The sequence below is a fragment of the Podarcis erhardii genome (genome assembly GCF_964252035.2).
Source record: "Podarcis erhardii genome assembly, chromosome: 6".
NCBI lineage: Eukaryota > Metazoa > Chordata > Lepidosauria > Squamata > Lacertidae > Podarcis > Podarcis erhardii.
In genome coordinates, this window is record NC_138510.1 from 92,336,101 (window position 1) to 92,351,057 (window position 14,957).

The window sequence follows — 14,957 nt, forward strand, 5'->3', positions numbered from 1 at the left end:
GCACCATTTTTGAGTGAATTGCAGAACGTCAGATTTTTGCTGAAATTGTGACCGCGCGGCTTAGGGATTTTTTTAAAAAAAAGTTGTTCAGAAATCGAGGGCTAATTTTGTTTCCGATGATAAAAACCCACCTGTTTCCACCGAAAAACCTTTCAGGGGATCGTTTGCAACAGCTTGGCACCATTTTTGAGTGAATTGCAAAACTTCAGAAATTTTGAAGAAATTGTGACCGCGCGGCTTAGAGATTTTTCAAAAAAAAAGTTTTTCAGACGTCGAGGGCTAATTTTGTTTCCGATGATAAAAACGCATCTGTTTCCACCGAAAAACCTTTCAGGGGATCGTTTGCAACAGTTTGGCACCATTTTTGAGTGAATTGCAGAACGTCAGATTTTTGCTGAAATTCTGACCGCGCGGCTTAGGGATTTTTTTAAAAAAAATTGTTCAGACATCGAGGGCTAATTTTGTTTCCGATGATAAAAACGCATCTGTTTCCACCGAAAAACCTTTCAGGGGATCGTTTGCAACAGTTTGGCACCATTTTTGAGTGAATTGCAAAACTTCAGAAATTTTGAAGAAATTGTGACCGCGCGGCTTAGAGATTTTTCAAAAAAAAAGTTGTTCAGACGTCGAGGGCTAATTTTGTTTCCGATGATAAAAACGCATCTGTTTCCACCGAAAAACCTTTCAGGGATTGTTTGCAACAGTTTGGCACCATTTTGGAGTGAATTGCAGAACGTCAGATTTTTGCTGAAATTCTGACCGCGCGGCTTAGGGATTTTTTTAAAAAAAAGTTGTTCAGACATCGAGGGCTAATTTTGTTTCCGATGATAAAAACGCATCTGTTTCCACCGAAAAACCTTTCAGGGGATCGTTTGCAACAGTTTGGCACCATTTTTGAGTGAATTGCAGAACGTCAGAAATTTTGAAGAAATTGTGACCGCGCGGCTTAGGGATTTTTTTTAAAAAAAGTTGTTCAGACATCGAGGGCTAATTTTGTTTCCGATGATAAAAACGCATCTGTTTCCACCGAAAAACCTTTCAGGGGATCGTTTGCAACAGTTTGGCACCATTTTTGAGTGAATTGCAGAACGTCAGAAATTTTGAAGAAATTGTGACCGCGCGGCTTAGGGATTTTTCAAAAAAAAAGTTGTTCAGACGTCGAGTGCTAATTTTGTTTCCGATGATAAAAACCCACCTGTTTCCACCGAAAAACCTTTCAGGGGATCGTTTGCAACACTTTGGCACCATTTTTGAGTGAATTGCAGAACGTCAGAAATCTTGAAGAAATTGTGACCGCGCGGCTTAGGGATTTTTCAAAAAAAAGTTGTTCAGACATTGAGGGCTAATTTTGTTTCCGATGATAAAAACGCATCTGTTTCCACCGAAAAACCTTTCAGGGGATCGTTTCCAACAGTTTGGCACCATTTTTGAGTGAATTGCAGAACGTCAGATTTTTGCTGAAATTGTGACCGCGCGGCTTAGGGATTTTTTTTAAAAAAAGTTGTTCAGACATCGAGGGCTAATTTTGTTTCCGATGATAAAAACGCATCTGTTTCCACCGAAAAACCTTTCAGGGGATCGTTTGCAACAGTTTGGCACCATTTTTGAGTGAATTGCAGAACGTCAGAAATTTTGAAGAAATTGTGACCGCGCGGCTTAGGGATTTTTTCAAAAAAAAGTTGTTCCGACGTCGATGGCTAATTTTGTTTCTGATGATAAAAACGCATCTGTTTCCACCAAAAAACCTTTCAGAGGATCGTTTGCAGCAGTTTGGCACCATTTTTGAGTGAATTGCAGAACGTCAGAAATTTTGAAGAAATTGTGACCGCGCGGCTTAGGGATTTTTCAAAAAAAAGTTTTTCAGACGTCGAGTGCTAATTCTGTTTCCGATGATAAAAACCCACCTGTTTCCACCGAAAAACCCTTCAGGGGATCGTTTGCAACAGTTTGGCACCATTTTTGAGTGAATTGCAGAACGTCAGATTTTTGCTGAAATTGTGACCGCGCGGCTTAGGGATTTTTTTAAAAAAAAGTTGTTCACACATCGAGGGCTAATTTTGTTTCCGATGATAAAAACCCACCTGTTTCCACCGAAAAACCTTTCAGGGGATCGTTTGCAACAGCTTGGCACCATTTTTGAGTGAATTGCAAAACTTCAGAAATTTTAAAGAAATTGTGACCGCGCGGCTTAGAGATTTTTCAAAAAAAAAGTTGTTCAGACGTCGAGGGCTAATTTTGTTTCCGATGATAAAAACGCATCTGTTTCCACCGAAAAACCTTTCAGGGATCGTTTGCAACAGTTTGGCACCATTTTTGAGTGAATTGCAGAACGTCAGATTTTTGCTGAAATTGTGACCGCGCGGCTTAGGGATTTTTTTAAAAAAAAGTTGTTCAGACATCGAGGGCTAATTTTGTTTCCGATGATAAAAACGCATCTGTTTCCACCGAAAAACCTTTCAGGGGATCGTTTGCAACAGTTTGGCACCATTTTTGAGTGAATTGCAGAACGTCAGAAATTTTGAAGAAATTGTGACCGCGCGGCTTAGGGATTTTTTCAAAAAAAAGTTGTTCAGACGTCGATGGCTAATTTTGTTTCTGATGATAAAAACGCATCTGTTTCCACCAAAAAACCTTTCAGAGGATCGTTTGCAGCAGTTTGGCACCATTTTTGAGTGAATTGCAGAACGTCAGATTTTTGCTGAAATTGTGACCGCGCGGCTTAGGGATTTTTTTAAAAAAAAGTTGTTCAGACATCGAGGGCTAATTTTGTTTCCGATGATAAAAACGCATCTGTTTCCACCGAAAAACCTTTCAGGGGATCGTTTGCAACAGTTTGGCACCATTTTTGAGTGAATTGCAGAACGTCAGAAATTTTGAAGAAATTGTGACCGCGCGGCTTAGGGATTTTTCAAAAAAAAAGTTGTTCAGACGTCGAGTGCTAATTTTGTTTCCGATGATAAAAACCCACCTGTTTCCACCGAAAAACCTTTCAGGGGATCGTTTGCAACAGTTTGGCACCATTTTTGAGTGAATTGCAGAACGTCAGAAATCTTGAAGAAATTGTGACCGCGCGGCTTAGGGATTTTTCAAAAAAAAGTTGTTCAGACATCGAGGGCTAATTTTGTTTCCGATGATAAAAACGCATCTGTTTCCACCGAAAAACCTTTCAGGGGATCGTTTGCAACAGTTTGGCACCATTTTTGAGTGAATTGCAGAACGTCAGATTTTTGCTGAAATTGTGACCGCGCGGCATAGGGATTTTTTTTAAAAAAAGTTGTTCAGACATCGAGGGCTAATTTTGTTGCCGATGATAAAAACGCATCTGTTTCCACCGAAAAACCTTTCAGGGGATCGTTTGCAACAGTTTGGCACCATTTTTGAGTGAATTGCAGAACGTCAGAAATTTTGAAGAAATTGTGACCGCGCGGCTTAGGGATTTTTTCAAAAAAAAGTTGTTCAGACGTCGATGGCTAATTTTGTTTCTGATGATAAAAACGCATCTGTTTCCACCAAAAAACCTTTCAGAGGATCGTTTGCAGCAGTTTGGCACCATTTTTGAGTGAATTGCAAAACGTCAGAAATTTTGAAGAAATTGTGACCGCGCGGCTTAGGGATTTTTCAAAAAAAAGTTTTTCAGACGTCGAGTGCTAATTCTGTTTCCGATGATAAAAACCCACCTGTTTCCACCGAAAAACCCTTCAGGGGATCGTTTGCAACAGTTTGGCACCATTTTTGAGTGAATTGCAGAACGTCAGATTTTTGCTGAAATTGTGACCGCGCGGCTTAGGGATTTTTTTTAAAAAAAGTTGTTCAGAAATCGAGGGCTAATTTTGTTTCCGATGATAAAAACCCACCTGTTTCCACCGAAAAACCTTTCAGGGGATCGTTTGCAACAGTTTGGCACCATTTTTGAGTGAATTGCAGAACGTCAGAAATTTTGAAGAAATTGTGACCGCGCGGCTTAGGGATTTTTTCAAAAAAAAGTTGTTCAGACGTCGATGGCTAATTTTGTTTCTGATGATAAAAACGCATCTGTTTCCACCAAAAAACCTTTCAGAGGATCGTTTGCAGCAGTTTGGCACCATTTTTGAGTGAATTGCAGAACGTCAGATTTTTGCTGAAATTGTGACCGCGCGGCTTAGGGATTTTTTTAAAAAAAAGTTGTTCAGACATCGAGGGCTAATTTTGTTTCCGATGATAAAAACGCATCTGTTTCCACCGAAAAACCTTTCAGGGGATCGTTTGCAACAGTTTGGCACCATTTTTGAGTGAATTGCAGAACGTCAGAAATTTTGAAGAAATTGTGACCGCGCGGCTTAGGGATTTTTCAAAAAAAAAGTTGTTCAGACGTCGAGTGCTAATTTTGTTTCCGATGATAAAAACCCACCTGTTTCCACCGAAAAACCTTTCAGGGGATCGTTTGCAACAGTTTGGCACCATTTTTGAGTGAATTGCAGAACGTCAGAAATCTTGAAGAAATTGTGACCGCGCGGCTTAGGGATTTTTCAAAAAAAAGTTGTTCAGACATTGAGGGCTAATTTTGTTTCCGATGATAAAAACGCATCTGTTTCCACCGAAAAACCTTTCAGGGGATCGTTTGCAACAGTTTGGCACCATTTTTGAGTGAATTGCAGAACGTCAGATTTTTGCTGAAATTGTGACCGCGCGGCTTAGGGATTTTTTTTAAAGAAAGTTGTTCAGACATCGAGGGCTAATTTTGTTTCCGATGATAAAAACGCATCTGTTTCCACCGAAAAACCTTTCAGGGGATCGTTTGCAACAGTTTGGCACCATTTTTGAGTGAATTGCAGAACGTCAGAAATTTTGAAGAAATTGTGACCGCGCGGCTTAGGGATTTTTTCAAAAAAAAGTTGTTCAGACGTCGATGGCTAATTTTGTTTCTGATGATAAAAACGCATCTGTTTCCACCAAAAAACCTTTCAGGGGATCGTTTGCAACAGTTTGGCACCATTTTTGAGTGAATTGCAGAACGTCAGAAATTTTGAAGAAATTGTGACCGCGCGGCTTAGGGATTTTTCAAAAAAAAGTTTTTCAGACGTCGAGTGCTAATTCTGTTTCCGATGATAAAAACCCACCTGTTTCCACCGAAAAACCCTTCAGGGGATCGTTTGCAACAGTTTGGCACCATTTTTGAGTGAATTGCAGAACGTCAGATTTTTGCTGAAATTGTGACCGCGCGGCTTAGGGATTTTTTTAAAAAAAAGTTGTTCAGAAATCGAGGGCTAATTTTGTTTCCGATGATAAAAACCCACCTGTTTCCACCGAAAAACCTTTCAGGGGATCGTTTGCAACAGCTTGGCACCATTTTTGAGTGAATTGCAAAACTTCAGAAATTTTGAAGAAATTGTGACCGCGCGGCTTAGAGATTTTTCAAAAAAAAAGTTTTTCAGACGTCGAGGGCTAATTTTGTTTCCGATGATAAAAACGCATCTGTTTCCACCGAAAAACCTTTCAGGGGATCGTTTGCAACAGTTTGGCACCATTTTTGAGTGAATTGCAGAACGTCAGATTTTTGCTGAAATTCTGACCGCGCGGCTTAGGGATTTTTTTAAAAAAAATTGTTCAGACATCGAGGGCTAATTTTGTTTCCGATGATAAAAACGCATCTGTTTCCACCGAAAAACCTTTCAGGGGATCGTTTGCAACAGTTTGGCACCATTTTTGAGTGAATTGCAAAACTTCAGAAATTTTGAAGAAATTGTGACCGCGCGGCTTAGAGATTTTTCAAAAAAAAAGTTGTTCAGACGTCGAGGGCTAATTTTGTTTCCGATGATAAAAACGCATCTGTTTCCACCGAAAAACCTTTCAGGGATTGTTTGCAACAGTTTGGCACCATTTTGGAGTGAATTGCAGAACGTCAGATTTTTGCTGAAATTCTGACCGCGCGGCTTAGGGATTTTTTTAAAAAAAAGTTGTTCAGACATCGAGGGCTAATTTTGTTTCCGATGATAAAAACGCATCTGTTTCCACCGAAAAACCTTTCAGGGGATCGTTTGCAACAGTTTGGCACCATTTTTGAGTGAATTGCAGAACGTCAGAAATTTTGAAGAAATTGTGACCGCGCGGCTTAGGGATTTTTTTTAAAAAAAGTTGTTCAGACATCGAGGGCTAATTTTGTTTCCGATGATAAAAACGCATCTGTTTCCACCGAAAAACCTTTCAGGGGATCGTTTGCAACAGTTTGGCACCATTTTTGAGTGAATTGCAGAACGTCAGAAATTTTGAAGAAATTGTGACCGCGCGGCTTAGGGATTTTTCAAAAAAAAAGTTGTTCAGACGTCGAGTGCTAATTTTGTTTCCGATGATAAAAACCCACCTGTTTCCACCGAAAAACCTTTCAGGGGATCGTTTGCAACACTTTGGCACCATTTTTGAGTGAATTGCAGAACGTCAGAAATCTTGAAGAAATTGTGACCGCGCGGCTTAGGGATTTTTCAAAAAAAAGTTGTTCAGACATTGAGGGCTAATTTTGTTTCCGATGATAAAAACGCATCTGTTTCCACCGAAAAACCTTTCAGGGGATCGTTTCCAACAGTTTGGCACCATTTTTGAGTGAATTGCAGAACGTCAGATTTTTGCTGAAATTGTGACCGCGCGGCTTAGGGATTTTTTTTAAAAAAAGTTGTTCAGACATCGAGGGCTAATTTTGTTTCCGATGATAAAAACGCATCTGTTTCCACCGAAAAACCTTTCAGGGGATCGTTTGCAACAGTTTGGCACCATTTTTGAGTGAATTGCAGAACGTCAGAAATTTTGAAGAAATTGTGACCGCGCGGCTTAGGGATTTTTTCAAAAAAAAGTTGTTCCGACGTCGATGGCTAATTTTGTTTCTGATGATAAAAACGCATCTGTTTCCACCAAAAAACCTTTCAGAGGATCGTTTGCAGCAGTTTGGCACCATTTTTGAGTGAATTGCAGAACGTCAGAAATTTTGAAGAAATTGTGACCGCGCGGCTTAGGGATTTTTCAAAAAAAAGTTTTTCAGACGTCGAGTGCTAATTCTGTTTCCGATGATAAAAACCCACCTGTTTCCACCGAAAAACCCTTCAGGGGATCGTTTGCAACAGTTTGGCACCATTTTTGAGTGAATTGCAGAACGTCAGATTTTTGCTGAAATTGTGACCGCGCGGCTTAGGGATTTTTTTAAAAAAAAGTTGTTCACACATCGAGGGCTAATTTTGTTTCCGATGATAAAAACCCACCTGTTTCCACCGAAAAACCTTTCAGGGGATCGTTTGCAACAGCTTGGCACCATTTTTGAGTGAATTGCAAAACTTCAGAAATTTTAAAGAAATTGTGACCGCGCGGCTTAGAGATTTTTCAAAAAAAAAGTTGTTCAGACGTCGAGGGCTAATTTTGTTTCCGATGATAAAAACGCATCTGTTTCCACCGAAAAACCTTTCAGGGATCGTTTGCAACAGTTTGGCACCATTTTTGAGTGAATTGCAGAACGTCAGATTTTTGCTGAAATTCTGACCGCGCGGCTTAGGGATTTTTTTAAAAAAAAGTTGTTCAGACATCGAGGGCTAATTTTGTTTCCGATGATAAAAACGCATCTGTTTCCACCGAAAAACCTTTCAGGGGATCGTTTGCAACACTTTGGCACCATTTTTGAGTGAATTGCAGAACGTCAGAAATCTTGAAGAAATTGTGACCGCGCGGCTTAGGGATTTTTCAAAAAAAAGTTGTTCAGACGTCGAGTGCTAATTTTGTTTCCGATGATAAAAACCCACCTGTTTCCACCGAAAAACCTTTCAGGGGATCGTTTGCAACAGTTTGGCACCATTTTTGAGTGAATTGCAGAACGTCAGAAATCTTGAAGAAATTGTGACCGCGCGGCTTAGGGATTTTTTCAAAAAAAAGTTGTTCAGACGTCGATGGCTAATTTTGTTTCAGATGATAAAAACCCACCTGTTTCCACCGAAAAACCTTTCAGGGGATCTTTTGCAGCAGTTTGGCACCATTTTTGAGTGAATTGCAGAACGTCAGAAATTTTGAAGAAATTGTGACCGCGCGGCTTAGGGATTTTTCAAAAAAAAGTTTTTCAGACGTCGAGTGCTAATTCTGTTTCCGATGATAAAAACCCACCTGTTTCCACCGAAAAACCCTTCAGGGGATCGTTTGCAACAGTTTGGCACCATTTTTGAGTGAATTGCAGAACGTCAGATTTTTGCTGAAATTGTGACCGCGCGGCTTAGGGATTTTTTTAAAAAAAAGTTGTTCAGAAATCGAGGGCTAATTTTGTTTCCGATGATAAAAACCCACCTGTTTCCACCGAAAAACCTTTCAGGGGATCGTTTGCAACAGCTTGGCACCATTTTTGAGTGAATTGCAAAACATCAGAAATTTTGAAGAAATTGTGACCGCGCGGCTTAGGGATTTTTCAAAAAAAAAGTTGTTCAGACGTCGAGGGCTAATTTTGTTTCCGATGATAAAAACGCATCTGTTTCCACCGAAAAACCTTTCAGGGATCGTTTGCAACACTTTGGCACCATTTTTGAGTGAATTGCAGAATGTCAGATTTTTGCTGAAATTGTGACCGCGCGGCTTAGGGATTTTTTTTTAAAAAAGTTGTTCAGACATCGAGGGCTAATTTTGTTTCCGATGATAAAAACCCACCTGTTTCCACCGAAAAACCTTTCAGGGGATCGTTTGCAACAGTTTGGCACCATTTTTGAGTGAATTGCAGAACGTCAGAAATCTTGAAGAAATTGTGACCGCGCGGCTTAGGGATTTTTTTAAAAAAAAGTTGTTCAGACATCGAGGGCTAATTTTGTTTCCGATGATAAAACCGCATCTGTTTCCACCGAAAAACCTTTCAGGGGATCGTTTGCAACAGTTTGGCACCATTTTTGAGTGAATTGCAGAACGTCAGAAATCTTGAAGAAATTGTGACCGCGCGGCTTAGGGATTTTTCAAAAAAAAGTTGTTCAGACATCGAGGGCTAATTTTGTTTCCGATGATAAAAACGCATCTGTTTCCACCGAAAAACCTTTCAGGGGATCGTTTGCAACAGTTTGGCACCATTTTTGAGTGAATTGCAGAACGTCAGATTTTTGCTGAAATTGTGACCGCGCGGCTTAGGGATTTTTTTTTAAAAAATGTTGTTCAGACATCGAGGGCTAATTTTGTTTCCGATGATAAAAACGCATCTGTTTCCACCGAAAAACCTTTCAGGGGATCGTTTGCAACAGTTTGGCACCATTTTTGAGTGAATTGCAGAACGTCAGAAATTTTGAAGAAATTGTGACCGCGCGGCTTAGGGATTTTTCAAAAAAAAGTTTTTCAGACGTCGAGTGCTAATTCTGTTTCCGATGATAAAAACCCACCTGTTTCCACCGAAAAACCCTTCAGGGGATCGTTTGCAACAGTTTGGCACCATTTTTGAGTGAATTGCAGAACGTCAGATTTTTGCTGAAATTGTGACCGCGCGGCTTAGGGATTTTTTTTTAAAAAAGTTGTTCAGAAATCGAGGGCTAATTTTGTTTCCGATGATAAAAACCCACCTGTTTCCACCGAAAAACCTTTCAGGGGATCGTTTGCAACAGCTTGGCACCATTTTTGAGTGAATTGCAAAACTTCAGAAATTTTGAAGAAATTGTGACCGCGCGGCTTAGAGATTTTTCAAAAAAAAAGTTGTTCAGACGTCGAGGGCTAATTTTGTTTCCGATGATAAAAACGCATCTGTTTCCACCGAAAAACCTTTCAGGGATCGTTTGCAACAGTTTGGCACCATTTTTGAGTGAATTGCAGAACGTCAGATTTTTGCTGAAATTCTGACCGCGCGGCTTAGGGATTTTTTAAAAAAAAAGTTGTTCAGACATCGAGGGCTAATTTTGTTTCCGATGATAAAAACGCATCTGTTTCCACCGAAAAACCTTTCAGGGGATCGTTTGCAACAGTTTGGCACCATTTTTGAGTGAATTGCAGAACGTCAGATTTTTGCTGAAATTGTGACCGCGCGGCTTAGGGATTTTTTTTAAAAAAAGTTGTTCAGACATCGAGGGCTAATTTTGTTTCCGATGATAAAAACGCATCTGTTTCCACCGAAAAACCTTTCAGGGGATCGTTTGCAACAGTTTGGCACCATTTTTGAATGAATTGCAGAACGTCAGAAATTTTGAAGAAATTGTGACCGCGCGGCTTAGGGATTTTTTCAAAAAAAAGTTGTTCAGACGTCGATGGCTAATTTTGTTTCTGATGATAAAAACGCATCTGTTTCCACCAAAAAACCTTTCAGAGGATCGTTTGCAGCAGTTTGGCACCATTTTTGAGTGAATTGCAGAACGTCAGAAATTTTGAAGAAATTGTGACCGCGCGGCTTAGGGATTTTTCAAAAATAAGTTTTTCAGACGTCGAGTGCTAATTCTGTTTCCGATGATAAAAACCCACCTGTTTCCACCGAAAAACCTTTCAGGGGATCGTTTGCAACAGCTTGGCACCATTTTTGAGTGAATTGCAAAACTTCAGAAATTTTGAAGAAATTGTGACCGCGCGGCTTAGAGATTTTTCAAAAAAAAAGTTGTTCAGACGTCGAGGGCTAATTTTGTTTCCGATGATAAAAACGCATCTGTTTCCACCGAAAAACCTTTCAGGGATCGTTTGCAACAGTTTGGCACCATTTTTGAGTGAATTGCAGAACGTCAGATTTTTGCTGAAATTCTGACCGCGCGGCTTAGGGATTTTTTAAAAAAAAAGTTGTTCAGACATCGAGGGCTAATTTTGTTTCCGATGATAAAAACGCATCTGTTTCCACCGAAAAACCTTTCAGGGGATCGTTTGCAACAGTTTGGCACCATTTTTGAGTGAATTGCAGAACGTCAGAAATTTTGAAGAAATTGTGACCGCGCGGCTTAGGGATTTTTTTAAAAAAAAGTTGTTCAGACGTCGAGTGCTAATTTTGTTTCCGATGATAAAAACCCACCTGTTTCCACCGAAAAACCTTTCAGGGGATCGTTTGCAACAGTTTGGCACCATTTTTGAGTGAATTGCAGAACGTCAGAAATCTTGAAGAAATTGTGACCGCGCGGCTTAGGGATTTTTTCAAAAAAAAGTTGTTCAGACGTCGATGGCTAATTTTGTTTCAGATGATAAAAACCCACCTGTTTCCACCGAAAAACCTTTCAGGGGATCTTTTGCAGCAGTTTGGCACCATTTTTGAGTGAATTGCAGAACGTCAGAAATTTTGAAGAAATTGTGACCGCGCGGCTTAGGGATTTTTCAAAAAAAAGTTTTTCAGACGTCGAGTGCTAATTCTGTTTCCGATGATAAAAACCCACCTGTTTCCACCGAAAAACCCTTCAGGGGATCGTTTGCAACAGTTTGGCACCATTTTTGAGTGAATTGCAGAACGTCAGATTTTTGCTGAAATTGTGACCGCGCGGCTTAGGGATTTTTTTAAAAAAAGGTTGTTCAGAAATCGAGGGCTAATTTTGTTTCCGATGATAAAAACCCACCTGTTTCCACCGAAAAACCTTTCAGGGGATCGTTTGCAACAGCTTGGCACCATTTTTGAGTGAATTGCAAAACATCAGAAATTTTGAAGAAATTGTGACCGCGCGGCTTAGGGATTTTTCAAAAAAAAAGTTGTTCAGACGTCGAGGGCTAATTTTGTTTCCGATGATAAAAACGCATCTGTTTCCACCGAAAAACCTTTCAGGGATCGTTTGCAACACTTTGGCACCATTTTTGAGTGAATTGCAGAATGTCAGATTTTTGCTGAAATTGTGACCGCGCGGCTTAGGGATTTTTTTTTAAAAAAGTTGTTCAGACATCGAGGGCTAATTTTGTTTCCGATGATAAAAACCCACCTGTTTCCACCGAAAAACCTTTCAGGGGATCGTTTGCAACAGTTTGGCACCATTTTTGAGTGAATTGCAGAACGTCAGAAATCTTGAAGAAATTGTGACCGCGCGGCTTAGGGATTTTTTTTAAAAAAAGTTGTTCAGACATCGAGGGCTAATTTTGTTTCCGATGATAAAACCGCATCTGTTTCCACCGAAAAACCTTTCAGGGGATCGTTTGCAACAGTTTGGCACCATTTTTGAGTGAATTGCAGAACGTCAGAAATCTTGAAGAAATTGTGACCGCGCGGCTTAGGGATTTTTCAAAAAAAAGTTGTTCAGACATCGAGGGCTAATTTTGTTTCCGATGATAAAAACGCATCTGTTTCCACCGAAAAACCTTTCAGGGGATCGTTTGCAACAGTTTGGCACCATTTTTGAGTGAATTGCAGAACGTCAGATTTTTGCTGAAATTGTGACCGCGCGGCTTAGGGATTTTTTTTAAAAAAAGTTGTTCAGACATCGAGGGCTAATTTTGTTTCCGATGATAAAAACGCATCTGTTTCCACCGAAAAACCTTTCAGGGGATCGTTTGCAACAGTTTGGCACCATTTTTGAGTGAATTGCAGAACGTCAGAAATTTTGAAGAAATTGTGACCGCGCGGCTTAGGGATTTTTCAAAAAAAAGTTTTTCAGACGTCGAGTGCTAATTCTGTTTCCGATGATAAAAACCCACCTGTTTCCACCGAAAAACCCTTCAGGGGATCGTTTGCAACAGTTTGGCACCATTTTTGAGTGAATTGCAGAACGTCAGATTTTTGCTGAAATTGTGACCGCGCGGCTTAGGGATTTTTTTTAAAAAAAGTTGTTCAGAAATCGAGGGCTAATTTTGTTTCCGATGATAAAAACCCACCTGTTTCCACCGAAAAACCTTTCAGGGGATCGTTTGCAACAGCTTGGCACCATTTTTGAGTGAATTGCAAAACTTCAGAAATTTTGAAGAAATTGTGACCGCGCGGCTTAGAGATTTTTCAAAAAAAAAGTTGTTCAGACGTCGAGGGCTAATTTTGTTTCCGATGATAAAAACGCATCTGTTTCCACCGAAAAACCTTTCAGGGATCGTTTGCAACAGTTTGGCACCATTTTTGAGTGAATTGCAGAACGTCAGATTTTTGCTGAAATTCTGACCGCGCGGCTTAGGGATTTTTTTTAAAAAAAGTTGTTCAGACATCGAGGGCTAATTTTGTTTCCGATGATAAAAACGCATCTGTTTCCACCGAAAAACCTTTCAGGGGATCGTTTGCAACAGTTTGGCACCATTTTTGAGTGAATTGCAGAACGTCAGATTTTTGCTGAAATTGTGACCGCGCGGCTTAGGGATTTTTTTTAAAAAAAGTTGTTCAGACATCGAGGGCTAATTTTGTTTCCGATGATAAAAACGCATCTGTTTCCACCGAAAAACCTTTCAGGGGATCGTTTGCAACAGTTTGGCACCATTTTTGAATGAATTGCAGAACGTCAGAAATTTTGAAGAAATTGTGACCGCGCGGCTTAGGGATTTTTTCAAAAAAAAGTTGTTCAGACGTCGATGGCTAATTTTGTTTCTGATGATAAAAACGCATCTGTTTCCACCAAAAAACCTTTCAGAGGATCGTTTGCAGCAGTTTGGCACCATTTTTGAGTGAATTGCAGAACGTCAGAAATTTTGAAGAAATTGTGACCGCGCGGCTTAGGGATTTTTCAAAAATAAGTTTTTCAGACGTCGAGTGCTAATTCTGTTTCCGATGATAAAAACCCACCTGTTTCCACCGAAAAACCCTTCAGGGGATCGTTTGCAACAGTTTGGCACCATTTTTGAGTGAATTGCAGAACGTCAGATTTTTGCTGAAATTGTGACCGCGCGGCTTAGGGATTTTTTTTAAAAAAAGTTGTTCAGAAATCGAGGGCTAATTTTGTTTCCGATGATAAAAACCCACCTGTTTCCACCGAAAAACCTTTCAGGGGATCGTTTGCAACAGCTTGGCACCATTTTTGAGTGAATTGCAAAACTTCAGAAATTTTGAAGAAATTGTGACCGCGCGGCTTAGGGATTTTTCAAAAAAAAGTTTTTCAGACGTCGAGTGCTAATTCTGTTTCCGATGATAAAAACCCACCTGTTTCCACCGAAAAACCCTTCAGGGGATCGTTTGCAACAGTTTGGCACCATTTTTGAGTGAATTGCAGAACGTCAGATTTTTGCTGAAATTGTGACCGCGCGGCTTAGGGATTTTTTTTAAAAAAAGTTGTTCAGAAATCGAGGGCTAATTTTGTTTCCGATGATAAAAACCCACCTGTTTCCACCGAAAAACCTTTCAGGGGATCGTTTGCAACAGCTTGGCACCATTTTTGAGTGAATTGCAAAACATCAGAAATTTTGAAGAAATTGTGACCGCGCGGCTTAGGGATTTTTCAAAAAAAAGTTGTTCAGACATCGAGGGCTAATTTTGTTTCCGATGATAAAAACGCATCTGTTTCCACGGAAAAACCTTTCAGGGGATCGTTTGCAACAGTTTGGCGCCATTTTTGAGTGAATTGCAGAACGTCAGATTTTTGCTGAAATTGTGACCGCGCGGCTTAGGGATTTTTTCAAAAAAAAGTTGTTCAGACGTCGATGGCTAATTTTGTTTCTGATGATAAAAACGCATCTGTTTCCACCAAAAAACCTGTCAGAGGATCGTTTGCAGCAGTTTGGCACCATTTTTGAGTGAATTGCAGAACGTCAGAAATTTTGAAGAAATTGTGACCGCGCGGCTTAGGGATTTTTCAAAAAAAAGTTTTTCAGACGTCGAGTGCTAATTCTGTTTCCGATGATAAAATCCCACCTGTTTCCACCGAAAAACCTTTCAGGGGATCGTTTGCAACAGCTTGGCACCATTTTTGAGTGAATTGTAAAACGTCAGAAATTTTAAAGAAATTGTGACCGCGCGGCTTAGGGATTTTTCAAAAAAAAGTTGTTCAGACATCGAGGGCTAATTTTGTTTCCGATGATAAAAACGCATCTGTTTCCACCGAAAAACCTTTCAGGGGATCGTTTGCAACAGTTTGGCACCATTTTTGAGTGAATTGCAGAACGTCAGAAATTTTGAAGAAATTGTGACCGCGCGGCTTAGGGAT